At 48.0% G+C, this 14,977-nt stretch overlaps 1 long non-coding RNA gene across 2 annotated transcripts; it reads right to left on the reverse strand.

Moving 5' to 3' along the window:
- Positions 1–2,123: 2,123 nt before the first annotated feature.
- Positions 2,124–10,865, reverse strand: LOC110129522 (uncharacterized). Of its 2 annotated transcripts, none has more exons than XR_011486936.1 (3): positions 10,714–10,865; positions 6,949–7,067; positions 2,124–2,411 (listed from the first exon to the last, which is right to left on the reverse strand). It is a non-coding gene; the product is annotated as an uncharacterized lncRNA (long non-coding RNA). The 2 variants fall into 2 exon arrangements; XR_002311521.2 differs by having other exon boundaries at positions 6,949–7,163.
- Between the last annotated feature and the right edge of the window lie 4,112 nt (positions 10,866–14,977).

Genomic DNA, 14,977 nt, shown 5'->3' on the forward strand with positions numbered 1-14,977 from the left:
AGATAGAAAAAGACAAATAGCATATGATACTGCTTATATGCAAATCTAAAAAGAATGATACAAACGACCTTACATACAAAACCAAAACAGACTCACAGACTTAAAGAACGAATTTATGGTTACCAGTGGGGAAGGGCTTGGGTGGAGATAAACTGGGAGATTGCAGTTGACATAGACACACTACTATATATAGAACAAGATGACTAACAAGGACCTACTGTACAGCACAGGCAATGTTCCTAGTATTCTGTAACAACCTAAATGGGAAAAGGATTTGAAAAAGAATAGATACATGTACAGTATAACCGAATCACTTTACTGTACACCTGAAACTGACACAACATGGTTATCACTGTGCTCCACTATAAAATGCAAAGTTAAAAAAAAAAACGGGGGAAGAGAGATTCTTGAATCTGAGAAACTCCGGGTGTCTGTGCATTTTTCATCAGAGAAGGCCCATGGCTTCCTTCAGGTTTTGAAAGGGATGAGTCAGAAATCCATGAAAGTATCTCTGCACCCGCTGACCCCCAAGACCTCTCCCAGTTGCACAAATCAAGAACTCTGCCTCAGCTGTTTAGTACTGGGTGCTGGCAGACTCCTCAGATATCTGTTTGCACTGGGAACAGATGTGTGCTTTTATAGGATTGGTTGCTATAGCTCCCAGGGATCGTGGGGACTAAAATTAACTTAAACGTTGTGTTTTTCTTCATAAACTAAGATAATGATTCTGATGAAAGTGAGCTGATGGAACCATTCCCAGTGTTTGACTGGAGTTCTCATGAGGCCTTCAGTTCAGGAGCTAGAAAGCTGATTGGGGCTAGGCTAAAGCTCTGGGACAAAGATCCCATCTGGGGGCTATCCCCGGGCTCTGTGGGGAGATCCTGAGCCTGGATTCTTCAGAAGAAAACTTGGGAGGTTTTCTGTCTAGGTCCCCCCCCCGACTAGCACGCTGGGGGGACAGGAACCTCTGAAGCAAGATGACTTGGACCTAGGGAGGGAGACCATTAGGACTAAGGCTGGTCTCCAGCCACCCCCAAGGGAAGAGAGAGAAGTGCAATTGGGAGGGGTACTCATCCTGGGTGCCAGTCCCTGCTCTGACACTGAGTTACTGAGTGACACAGCCTCACCCCTGTCCCTGTCTGAGCTATACCTTTCCCATTGGTTAGTATGTTGGACAGCATAATAGTAATCCTGTGTGTGCTCAGACGCTTGTCATGTCCAACTCTTGGCAATCCTGTGGACTGTAGTTTGCCAGGCTCCTCTGTCTGGAGTGGGTAGCCGTTTCCTTCTCCAGGGGATCTCACAACCCAGGGATTGAACCCGCGTCTTCTGCACTGCAGGCAGATTCTTTACTGTCTAAGCCACCAGGGGAGCCCCACAGTAGTCATAAGAGCCAGTATTTATTAAACACCTACTATGTGCCAAGCACTGAGCTAAGTGCTTGGTGCATATTTTCTGACCTAACCTTTATGAGATAGGAACTATTATTCCCATTTTAGAGATGTGGAAAGTGAAATTTCAGATCGATAATTTGCCCAAGCTCATGCACCAAGTACATGATTAAATCAGAGATTCAAATCCAGGTATAAGGGACACCAGTGCCCAAGTGTTTAACTACACTGTACTCCTGCTAAGTTCCCCTCCATCTCTGCCATATGTGAACTCTGGACTGCACCACCATTGGGTGCCCATCTCCCTAGTTGGGTGTGTTGCTGACCCCACATCAGATTGGATCAGCTTTTCAGCTTGCAGAATGAGAAGTCAGCCCCTTGGGGTCCCTACCAGCTGCTCATCACCCTGTCCAGCCTCTCACCAGCTGTGCTCCTTTAGGTACCACCCCTGCTCCTTTGATCCTTCCCTTCTTGACATTAGCACCCAGCACAGCTTTAGAACTCCAGGACAGTGCCCACAAGTGCACAGTGTCCGGGCTCCCATACCTCCCAGAACATCAGCTGCCTCCATCACTCATTCATGGACTCCACTCCACAGAGGCTGTATCCATCAGTAGGGCAAAGGCCGTCTTCCTGCCTTTTACATTCTAATAACTAGAGGCAGGTGATAAATGAAGTTTCAAGTTGTGATCAATTCTGTGAATGAACTAAACAGGATGACTTTAGAAGGTATTGGGAGAATTATTTACTGATAGGGTGGTCAGGGTAGGCCTTTGGAGGAGGTCAATTTGGGGGAAAAAATGAATGATGAATCAGCAAGAAGGGCTGAGGGAGGAGTGTTCCAGGCAAGGGGAGAATAAGTGCCAAGACCCTGACTTCTTCATGTGACTGAAAATCTGTCTAGAATTATAGATCAGAGATTTTCCTTCTCCTCATGGCCTTCCTCATCCTCCTCTCCATCTTCTTCCTCTGCTTCATCCCTCTTCTTCATCTCCTTTCTCAGTGAATGACAGAGCCATCCTGTGAAGGAATCAGGGAAATGGGAATTAGGACCTAGGTTGTAGATACAGAGAAACTGAGGCCCCAGTCCCTTAGTGGAAAGTGAAAGTGAAAGTGAAAGTCACTCAGTCATGTCCGACTCTTTGTGACCCCATGGACTATACAGTCCATGGAATTCTCCAGGCCAGAATACTGGAGTGGGTATCCTTTCCCTTCTCCAGGGGATCTTCCCAACCCAGGGATTGAACCCAGGTCTCCCAAATTGCAGGTGGAGTCTTTACCAGCTGAGCCACAAGGGAAGCCCATGGAAATGGGGCTCAAAACCAGGTCTCCTGAGCCCTGGCTCAGAGAACAAATCTCAGGCCCACTGAGAACGTGCTCGTCCTTCTGCTCATAACTCCAGAGTTTCTGTCACCTGAACCACGTGATGGACCATCTCTGGGAGCTGAACTGGGGCCAAGTGGGCTACCAGTGTTCCCACATACAAGCAGAACTACCTAAAGAGGAAGCAAGAGGTCTGAGCTCTGGAAACAGATGGGGAGACTCTGTCAATTTGACTTCTAGCAAGAAGGAAGGCAACCAAGCAGAAAGTTAAGTAAATAGAAGCAGTGCCAAGAAACATCCCCTCAGGCCTCACATCAGAAGCAGTGTCAGGATCTTAGCGGTTCAGATCTCCAAGGCTGTAAATCCTGAGCGGGCCTTGCAAGTAAAAAAAAAAACAATAAGTTTTGTATGTGGGAACTTGAGGGCCTGGGGGAGACCAGGTCCCATTGGTATAATTATGAGTAAACTAGAAAGAGAGATGATAATTTCCAATATTTCTCAGCAGACACTGGGCAAAACACTTGTGTTCATTATCTCTTTTAAACTTCACTTAATATACACACTTAGCTAGGATATTAGTTTTCCATTATTGCTATAATAAATTATCACAAACTTGGTGAGTTAAAACACACATTTATGACTTTACATTTCTGGAGATCAAAGGTCCTAAAATCAAGGTCTTGGCGGGGCTGTGTTCCTTCTGAGGGCCTGAGAGGAGAATCTGTGTCCATGCCTTTTCCAGCTTCTAGAGGCCAGCTGCCTTTCTTGGCCTGTGGCCTGTTCTCCGTCCTCCAAGCACATCTTTCCAACCTCTGTTTCTGGTGTTGCATCTCCTTTTTCTGACTTTGACCCTCTCACCTCCCTCTTATAGAGACTCTTGTGATTACATTGGGCCCACCCAGATAATCTAGGATAATCTTCCCGTCTCCAAAGCTTAACAGTTACAGGAATAAGAACATGGACTTCTTTGGGGGGGGAATTATTTTGTCTACCATAGGGAGGTACAATTGCTTCCCAGGTGGCATTAGTGGTAAAGAACCCACCTGCCAGTGTAGAAGATGCAGAAGACTCGGGTTCAGTCCCTGGGTTGGGAAGAACCCTGGAGGAGGAAAAGACAACGCACTCCAGTATTCTTACCTGGAGAATCTCATGGACAGAGGATCCTGGCAGACTACAGTCCATGGGCTTGCAAAGAGTCAGAAACAGCTGAAGCGACTTAGCAGGCATGCAGGGAGGTGCAATTACCATTCCCATTCCAAAGATGAGGAAAGGTTCAGAAAATTAAATAGCTTGCTCAAAGTCCCACTGTTGTAAAGCTAGGAATCTACATAAGTAGCTTAACTCCAGACCCCAGCTCTCTGTCACTTCCCTAATCACAACCTTGCCTGTGCCATGTTCTTGGTGAGGCTCCCTCCCTTCCCCCATCTGCCCCAAGCCCACCCAACCTTTGAGCTCAGGCTGAATCTTTGTTAGTCTTTCAAAGTTTAAAGCTGATAGGGCCCTTCAGCTCTATCCAGGCCCACTCCTCCTTGTATGGCTGGGGAAATGGAGGACTATAGAGCCCAAGGTCACAGTATAGAAAGCTAGGCTTAGAGCCCTGGTCTCCAGGCCCAAGCGGAGGCCAACTCTGGCTGCTCCAAGTCTCTGGAGGCAGGGACTGTGCCACCTGATCCCTTTGGACTTAAGATTATGTATCAAAACTCTGACATGCACCATTTGTGCATCTGGCTGAAGGTCAAGGCTGCCGAACTAAGACAGCCTGGGCACAGGGAGACTGACTCAGCCTGTCTTCCTGTTACTGTATCTTTCCCTGGGCCGGCCCTCCCATTGGCTGAAGGGCACAAAGAGCCCATTGTTTTCTTGTCGTTGGTCCCCTGGGCAGAGTGGCCGATGACCAGGGCAAGGCCAAAGGGAGAGGAGGATGGAATTTCATGTCAGCACCCTCTGCACTCTCAACACTCCCACCAGCCAATTGTCCCTCAGCTCTCTACAGTTCATAAAGGACTTTTATTCCCATATCTTAGGGAGCAGCACAGTCAGTCCCTCAGATAGAAAAGTAAGGATTCACTCAGCACATTCAGGGCTTGAACAGACAGAATGTTCTGCTCATGGCCACCCAGATGGCCCAGGTGAAGCTGAAATGACCACTCCAAACTGGTCTGAGGCTCTTTCTACTAACCAGCTGCCTCTACCTGGGTTCAAGGGAGAGATTACCGAGGCATCTCCTTGTCCACTGAAGTGGCAAAGCATTCACCATATGTTGGCTGCACTTCCTCGAGTTGACACAAACTACCACCCCCCACCAATGAACAGTGTTTGAGTTGCAGTTAGGTTCTGCCCTTAGTGGGACCCTGTGGTCCTGCCTGTAATCTATCCTTGAGTGGCCTATCCTTTCTCTGCACCTCGATTTTCTTGTCTTATTAAATAAGCATGATTATACATCTGACCCTCCTGAGTACAAAGTCAGTGTTAGATTCAAGAGAGAGTAGGTTTCAGACAGTGAGTTAACAAGAGCAAAGTTGAAAGGCCCAACTTTGGAGTCAGATCTCTGGGCCTGGATCCTGTGACAAGTGACTTAACTCTAAAACTCTGGGCAAATGGAAAAAAAAAAAAAAAAACTCTGGGCAGAAAAAAAAAATTAAATAAAAAAACATAAAACTCTGGGCAGGGACTCCTCTGGTGGTCTAGTGGTTAAGACTCTGCATTTCCACTGCAGGGTGTGAAGGTTCAAGCCCTGGTCATGGAATTTAAGATCCCGCAGACTGCGAGGTACAGCCAAAAATTAAGGAAAAAAAAAAACACATTAAAACTTGGGGCATAGTATTTCAGCTCCAACCTCAGTTTTCTCAAATGTAATGGTACAATCCACACCCGTCCCAGCCCCCTGCCTTTATGAGGATCTTGTAAGGATTAAATGAAATTATATATGTATTGTGTTTGGCTCACTGTTTCATATCCTGCACTATCCAGAAATGTGAACTATCTTATCACTAGAGCATTAAAAATTTCCCAAAGCATATTCACATACTATTAGTCCTCAGATAAAAAGGGGGAACCTTGGGTTCAAATGGGCTTAGGAAGTGTGGCATTAGCCACCTTCCTCATGGCTATTCCTGAGGCACAAGACAGTGTTAAAGCCTCTGAAAAGTTCTGCAGGAAATAAACCTTTTTTTTTTTTGGTCTGTTTGTTTAGGCTGCACCATATGGCATTCAGGATCTTATTTCCCCGACCAGGGAAAACCTTTATGTGTCCCTCAGAACTCAGTTTCCATGAAAATGCCTTTGAGGGATGTCTGTTGGATCCAATGTCCTTGTCCAGGAAGCTGAAGTAACTTGTTCTGGGTCATGAGGCCAGTGAATGGTAGACCCGGGGCTTGACCCAAGCTCATGAATTCTTTGGCATAGTGCTCTATTAAAGCATGCTGAGGAAAGGCCTCCTGCTAGAGATACAGACAGGTCATCATCAAGTTGCTCAGTCGTGTCCAACTTTGTGACCCCGAGGTCCGCCTGGCTCCTCTGTCATGGGATTCTCCAGGCAAGAATACTGGAGTGGGTGGCCATTTCCTTCTCCACGGGATCTTCCACTGCCGGTAGATTCTTTACCATCTGAGCCACCAGGGAAGCCCAGAAATGTAGACAAATTCTCTCTAAATGTCAAAGATTCATGTACAGAGTAGACAGACTTTTACTCTTTCTTTGAGGTCCTATATCCATGACTGAGGATGCCAGGCTCCCTCCAGACTGAGCTATGTCCCTGTAGCCCTGGGTGGGGTTGGAGGAGCTCGACGATGGATTAGTTCTGCCTCCTCCCATCCCTGGCCCTGTAACACTCCAGCTGCTGGTCTGGATCCAGGGAACACTCACACGCAGGCACCAATTTTCTCCTGAAACCCCACACGCCTGGAAATCTTTTCTGAAGGAGGGGGAAAGCCCAATAACCCAGTTCGGCAACGTGGCAGATCTTACATGTTCCCTGACGTGGCCCGCAAACCAAGCCTCTCTTCAGTTTTAGCCGCTGTGGACCCGGGGGTAATGACAGCCCCGCCAGTCCAGCGACGTGGCAACCGGTGCTGTGACTCAGCTGACCTGGGGGACAGCCTAGAGCCTCCATCCTTATTTTCTGGGTCTCAGGAGATGGGGGACACAGAAGGGAGATCTGGATTAACCAGTTACCAATTAACCCCTTACCCCTGTCTCCAAGTCTCTTTTCCCCACCATTGCCTGGCAGACTCACTCTCTTCTGGGGCTGATCCAGTAGGTCATCTCTCCCCAGTCCTGGCTTCATTTCTCAGACAGCAGCTTCTTGTAATGAATCTTCGAGACTTTCCACACCAGTGACGTTCACACAGGCTTCTATGGGAGTTTCATAGAGGAGCCTTAAGGAGACAGAAAGCCAAAGGGGCAGATCTCCAGATTCCCAGTCCATCTCTGCCTTCAACCAGAGCAGAACTACATTAAAAAAAAAAAATTATTGGAGTATAGTTGATTTACAGTGTTGTGTTAGTTTTAGGTGCACAGCAAAGTGAATCAGTTGTACATAAATATATGTCCTTTTTTTTTAGATTCTTTTCCCATATGGGCCATTACAGTGTACTGAGTAGAGTTCCTTGTGCTACACAACAGGTCCTTGTTAGTTACCTAGAGCAGAACTACTTTTACCTGTCTGACATATCAGGCTTTTGCCTAAGATTTCATTACTTAAGAAAAAAATTGAAATGCATGAGTTTATTTTTAGCCTACTGGCTTTACCGGTGAAGAAAAAAATGAGCAGAGAGAGAGAGAGCAATCTGTCCCAAGACACAGAGTATCACAAACTCACAAGCTGTACCCGGCCCTGTGGGAAAGGGAAGAGCTCCATGAGCCAAGTGTGAGCCCCGGACAATGTCAGACCCACTCCCTGGAAGCTTGAAGTCTTCTCACCCCAGGTAGGCAGCCATGAGGAAGGGGCTCCATCCACCTGCCTGGTACATCCCTGGAGGAGAAACCAGGGTTACCAGGGAGACAGGGTCATCATCTTTGGGGGCAGGCAGGTGACAGATGTGAGAAGTTCCTTTAGGCAATGTGCTGGATCTAGCGGGGGGAGGGGGCGGCGGGGGTGGGGGGGGGGGGGCTGGTCAACCTGGAGAGAACATGACCCACCAGAGGTTCTCAGATCCCTTACCCCCTTTTTAAATGTTTCTCTTTCAAACAAAATCCATCTGCTGGAGGTGTCTCTTATCAGCCACCATTCTGGCAGCTTTATTGATGGGAGCTGGGGCTGGTCCACCTTTCCCGAAGTTCCCTCTTCTGTATCCTTCTGGGAGAAAGACCAATGTCTTACTTTCTGGTTATGAAAACTTTAAAGAGACCTAGCCTTGTGCTTCCTTCTCTATGCTAATCTCTCCCTCTTCTCCATCTTTTCATTTCCCGTCTTCCTTTTTTTAATCTGAACCCTTTCTTTTTCTGTTCTTTCCATCTTTTTATTTATTTGGCTGCACCAGGTCTTGATTGCAACATGTGAACTCTTAGCTGCAGCATGTGGGATCTCATTCCCCTGCATTGGAGTGCAGCGGCTTTGCCACGGGTCCACCAGGTAGTCCCCTTCCCATCTTTCTGAAGAGACCAGTGGACCAGGAATCAAGGCGCCTGAGTTCCTTACTCCATAAATGACTTAGGCAAGTCATCTCCCCTCTCTGGGCACTTGGCTCATTTGTAAAATGAGGCTGTCGTGTTAGGTCACAATTTCCAAATGGTGGGGGATGAGGACCAAGGTGAGGGGGCTCAGGTTCTCTCCTTAGAACCCCCCAAGGCAGCTGTTGTTAGGCTATTTTAATCGGCTTCTGCAGCTAAATAACTCTTGAAAATCACTATGTCATTTAATTCAAGGCCTTGCAGACTTTCAGTTCAGTGTTTCCTCTTCTTTCTCTACTGTCTCCTGTGCCTCTCCCTCCCCCAGATCCTCAGGTTTTCTAGTGGAGCCTTGTGATTCTCCAGGGTGGCAACCCTGAATCTGTCCTGCTGTCTCTTGGGAGGCCAGACTTTGCACTTTGACTTGCAATGTGGGAGAAGGAATCATTTCTTTCCTGAAACCCCAGAACGGTAAGGGCCCCACCCCAGAGCCATGAGGAGCCGGAGCCAGCCACCCATCTTGGCCACTGGTCCCAACACCGAGATCTCCACCCCTTGCCCTCCCCCACTAAACGGCCCACTTCCCAGCCTTATCCCAAGTTGGATTATTCTCCTGATTCAGACATTTTTGTGGTGTGAAATCATCCCCGCCCCAGCCAGCTGAAGCCAGGAGCTCGCTCCAGCCCACAGCAGCTGGCCGGCCCTCCCTTCTCCTGCCACGTCCCACACCCTCAGCTCCTTTGCTCCAGGGGCTCAGAATTTCCATCTGATGTCCTTCCAAGGCTAAAGAGAAATTCAGACAGAGTGGCAGGGGCATGGCTGCTCGGTCCCTTCCCTGCAGCTCCTGTGCGGGTGCTGGCACAGCGTGGCTGACTCCCAGGTCAAGGCGATTAAGATGGGTTTGTGAGATCCAGACAGAGGGACAGAGTCCAAGAAAGACAGAGAAACAGGCTCAGACAGAGAAGAGAAAGACACTGACCGAGCATGCCATGATCAAGAGAGAAGCAGAGGTGAGGAGAGAGGGGAAAAGGCACACACAGAGAAACAAATGTGGAAAAATCGACCCAAACTCAGCAACAAGACCAGAGGGTGACTGCATATCATCTTGATGTTAGACTAAAGCCTAGACTGACACACCCATCCAGGGACCACCTTCTCTAGGAGATGTACTGTTGTTTGACTTGTTTACTATTGATTAGGGGGCCTGGCTCTGAAGTTACATATTAACCCATAGATTTCTGTCCAGTTAAAGGAAGGATGGAGGAGGCTCCAGAGGCTGGAGCTTTAATGCTTTGTAGGACATGAACCAGTTTTGTATATGACCTAGCAGACTCTCCAGTTTTCCTTCAGTGCTATATAGACATGATCTCTCTTTGAACTCTCCTGGAATCAGCTTTACCACCCTGCTATTCCCTCATGAATGGGTTAAATAAATCATTGGCATGCACCCATTTTTAATTTTTATGAAAGTTTTTAACTTAAAAAAAAATGGCTTTGACAGGAGAAGCAAAAAATAGAATGAGGCAGATAAGGAAAGAGTGAGAGGCAGAAAGAGAAAGGGAAAGAGAAGGGGGGGGGGCATTGAGAGATCAGGAGGAAAAAGCAATACAGAGAAACAGAAAGAGATAAAGGCAGAGATGGGACTTCTCTGGTAGTCCAGTGGTTAGGACTCAGGGCTTTCTCTGCTGGGGCCCAGGTTCAATCCCTGGCTGGGAAACCAAGATCCTGCAAGCCACGTGGCATGGCCAAAAGAAAAAAGAGATAAAGGCAGAGGAACTGAGACCCAGTTAAACCCATACACAAAGTCAGAGAGAGAGAGAGAGAGAGAGAGAGAGAGGAGAGCTAATAGCAGAGCACAGGGTCAGCCATGCATACTCACAAAACCATAAATAGTGGTAGCTTCTGGAGAGGGGATGGATTGAGTGGAAACGGAGGTGAGAGGTATTTTATACCAACTTCTTATTACTTCCCTAGTGCATTTTTTATGGACATATAATTGCCTGTTGTTTTGTGCTTTTGAAACAGACACAGAGGGCAAGGCAAAAAGACAGTGTGAGAGAAAAAGAAACCACCAAAGAGAGCTGGATGGCATTAAGAGCAGCACAAGTTGGGAAGGTGAGACTTGATGGAAGGCCGTGGAGGCAGGACCAAGGATGGTTCGCACAAGCTCCTGCCCTCACTGAGCCTGGAGCCCTGTGGGCTGGGTGTGGAGCTGTCAGAAGTCTGTGTGGGAGGCGGGCAGGGAGCCGGAAGAAGCAGAGAAGAGGCAGACATGGAGGAGGGGATGAGCAGGAACAAACAGATCCAGGGCAGGTCGAGGGACAAACAGCACCTGAGGCCAGGCCTCCTCCCTCCTCCCAGAACCCAGGCACCCAGGCCTGAAGGGAGGTACCTTGCAGAGATGTTGCGGGGTCCAGTAGATAGAGGATCGGGGAGCCTCCCAGAGATGCTTCTCCAGGGCATGGAATGTGCCCTGAGAGCTGCCAGGCCCACAGGCAACCACCTCTGGTACATCAGCCTCATAAGGAGAAGCAGACTGAGGCCCTGTCAGTTTATGAAAGGACAGAACTCAGGCCCAGGCAGGAGGAGAGACTTGTTCAAGATCACATGGTTAATTTGTATATCATCAGGATGAGGAGCCAAGTCTATGACTCCCTCTTTGATGCTTTTTTCATTCTTGCCTCACCACTCTCCATTTTCCACAGGGCAACTAGAATGTCTCTTTTAAAATGCATATCACTTTATGCCTCTTCCCTGCAGGAAACCCTTGCAGAATTCTCTCCACCAGTGCCATTTGCTAGCTAATGAGATGTATGGCACCTCTGAGAAGGATCCTTTCAGGAGTTTGACTCAGCTGGGTAGTCCATCTCTCTTTTAAAATATCAAATTATACAGATGGGGCTCTACCCTGCCCACCCACTGCAACTTTGGCAAAGGCGATGTACATCCTAGAGGCAGCTCTTCTTGTGGCTCAATCCAAACGTCTTATGTATAATGTCCTCAGCAGGCTCTTGACATGGGCTCTCTCCTTGGATCCCTATTGGCACGTAGAGTAGACTTAGCTGGCCCTCTTCATCCCTTCTCCTTCCCAAGGTGGTGAAGTTCTATCATGAGGTAGACACTCATTCTTGGTGGGTTGAAAAAGGACTCCAAAGGACAGAGTTATTATTTGAAGTCATACTTAGATTTGGCGTGCAGAAGTCCAACTTTTTGCCTTTCCTTGCTTCCTTCTTCCTGCTGCCTGGAATGAAGGCATAATGGCTAGAGCACCAGCAGCTATATTGGACCACAGAATTACCTCAAGAATGGAAGCCATTAGCTAAGGGGATGGAGAAGAAAGAAAGAGCCTGGGGTGATGACCAAAGAGCTGCCATAACAACCCTGGACACACTACCTCCAGCCATCTGATCTCAGCTCAGTGAATTCCTAAGAGAAGCCTTCACTAACCACCTAAGCTCATGGTTGGGTGGTATCACTGACTCAATGGACATAAGTTTGAGCAAACTCCAGGAAATAGTGAACATCAGGGAAGCCTGGTGTGCTGCAGTCCATGGGGTCGAAAAAGTCAGGCACAATTGTGCTACTGAACAACAACAACACACCCCTGATCTCCAGTCACTCTGTCATCCACCCTGGGGGGATTTTCTTTCTTATCACAGGATAAATTTACCTGTGCTTATTCATGGGCTTGTTCTCTATCTCCCTCTCCCCCAGAATCTAAGCGTTGCATGAGCAGGGATCTTGCATGTCTTGGTCACTGGTACAGCACTTGTGTTTCACACGATGCCTACATTTCTTCAACAGAGATGGTTTTTCCTTTTTCCAGAACTTGCCATATGAATTTTATGTTTTTTTTTAATCACAATTTTTAGAAAGTCAGTCTTAGTAGGTGCAATGATTAGGTTTAAGGAATAATGATACAATTTTTAAGAAACTTACACTAATGAATCTTAAGGCTCACTGAAACTTGGTTTGATTTTTTTTTAAATTTTATTTATTTATTTTTTGGCTGCATCACGAGGCGTGTGGGAATCTTCGTTTCCCAACCAGGGATCAAACCCACGCCCCCTGCACTGGATACCACTGGACCACCAGCGAAGTCCCTGTGCATTTTTAAATTGAATGTTGTGTTAGATTCAAGTGTAGAGCTGAGATGCAGTGTGCTGGGGATTCAGGAGAACATGCTGTTGCAGGGGTCCAGGGAATAACAGTGAGGGTGGAAATGTGGAAGCACAGTTGAGAGCCAGCTCTCGAGTACCATGAAGAGACTCTTGAACACGAGTCTGATGATATCACCCCCCTACCTAAACACTTCATTCCCCACAGAATACCCTTCAAGCTCCTTAAGGCAGGTTGAGTCCCTGCATAGCCTGGCCCCTGCCTACCCTCCAGCCTCATCTCTCAACACTTCCTATACGGTTCCTCCCCACCCAACACAACACACATTCTAATAAACTGACCCACTGTAACTGCTCTGGGCCACCAGGATCTCTTGAACCTAAGGCTGCCTTTGTGTATCCTCGTCTCCCCACCAAGTTCTCTATAGACTTGAACTGCTCATTCCTACCCGCCTTTAGTGCTCAGCCTAGCCATGACTTCCTCTGGAGGGCTTCTCTGGTTCCAGAGAACTAGCTTAGGTACCTCCGCTACAGGCTGTGGAATGGTCTTTTCATCTCTCCTCCGCACTCATAATACTATGTTCCCTAGGCCAGGAAATGACGCCTTGTTCTTCACTGTGCCCCGCGTCTGCACCGCGCCCACCCAGAGGGGGCGCTCCGTCACTCATTTGAGTGAATGGGATTGTACCAAGAGAAGGATGGGAAAGATAAACCAAGAGGGCTGACAACATTTACAAGGGTCTCTTACGTCTCTTCCACCCCAGACTCATACAGGTTTCTGGCTCCCTGTCCTTGGAGAGTTCTCTGAGGTCCACACTGAGCCCTCAGGCTGTAAGTCCAAGCCAGGTGGGGCTTGGACTGAATACAGGTGGGGATTCTTCCACCCCTTCTGGTCCTTCTCCGGTTTCCAACCTAGAGTTTCAGCCCCAAGGACGCGCAGCATCCACCTTCCCTTAGCAGCTCAGCTGGTCAGAGAATAAGAATGAAGGCCTTGTGCTCCCAGGGCGAGCAGCCGAGGGAGTGGGTCTGGAGTAGGGGTGGGGATGGGGCAGGACAGTGGAAGGGGGGAAGGCCTGGGGGTGGGGGTGGGGGTGGGCGAGAGTTGGCGGGGGAGGGGGGGGTTGGGGGGCAGTAAGATCCACTTCAGGAGCTCTCAGAGCCCTTCACCCATGACCTCCCAGGGCCTCTCCTTTCTGATGAAAAGCATCATTTCCCCTAATGTTTCTCAGCAACTCTCAAAGGTGCAGAGAGAGACAGCCAGGCATGGAGAGGAGGTTATCTCTTAAAATACGGGGATGGGGGGTGGGGGGTAGGGAGAGGGGGACAGTGGGTCATCCTGACCAGGGTTTTCCAGAATCAGGCATAAGGCACCACCTTCACCACCCTTGCGGTATCCTCCTGAAGCCTATCCTCATTTGCTTTATTTAAGCTTATTTTTTAAAGCTTAGATCCATCTAATTTTTTAATATATATTTTTACTTATTTGACTGTGTCAGGTCTTAGTTCCTGCATGCAGGATCTTTAGTTTCAGCATGCGAACTCTTAGTTATGGCACGTGGGATCTAGTTCCCTGACCAAGGATGGAACCCAGGCCCCCTGCTTTGGGAGTCTCAGTCACTGGACCACCAGGGAAGTCCCAAATGCATTTCATTTAAGTGAGAGCTTATAAAACTTAAATGGAAAAGTATCCCTGGCTGTGCCAGCTGTGTCCTGCTTGCCCCGGGACCCACTCCCCAGCCTTCCGCATCTGCACACCTTAGTGGGCACCCAGGGCCTGTTTCCACTTGGGAGGGGCAAGTGGGGAGCACAGTAGGAGACTGGGAAGAGCAGGAAGAAGAGTGAGACTGGTGTGTTAGTTTCCCTCAGCTCCTTCCCTGGGGGATCACAGCAAACTGACTCTGTCCCTCAAACCAGGGGCCCAGCTCCCGTCCAAGGCTCCCTTCTTGTTCTTGTAACCATCTCTCCCGTCGCCTCCTCGGGTCTCATGCTATTGCTAGCCCTGGGGACCCGCACCATCTCTGTGGCTTACCTACATGGGCCCACATCTGTATAAATAGCCCCTTGATTAAATTCTCAGATTACCCATTTTGAAAGTGCCATCTGTTTCCTGCCAGGAACCGGACTGATAAACTTGTCATAAACAGAAAGCAATTGACACAGTGCTAAGAAAATGATGATGTTAAATTCTAACTCAGTCTAAAAAGGAATGAGGAACATTTTTTTTTTCTTTTCTTTTTTTTGCCCATGCTGCCTGGCATGTGGGACAGTAGTTCCCTGACCAGGGATCAAGCCAGAGCCTCCTGCATTGGAAGCACAGAGTCTTAAACACTGGACTGCCAGGAAAAGTCCCTGGTAATTTCTATATAATGATAAAACAACCTCCAGGACACATTAGGTTAAAACAACAACAACAACGAAAAAAAACAAGGTCCCAAATAGTGTTTAGAGTGCAAGAGACCAAAAAAAATGTGTATATGTGTTTGCTTATATTTTCAAAGAGAAATGAATGAAAGATAAACCAAAACTTAACAGAAATGT

Source organism: Odocoileus virginianus, chromosome 3 (assembly GCF_023699985.2).
Source record: "Odocoileus virginianus isolate 20LAN1187 ecotype Illinois chromosome 3, Ovbor_1.2, whole genome shotgun sequence".
In the NCBI taxonomy this organism is placed as follows: domain Eukaryota; kingdom Metazoa; phylum Chordata; class Mammalia; order Artiodactyla; family Cervidae; genus Odocoileus; species Odocoileus virginianus.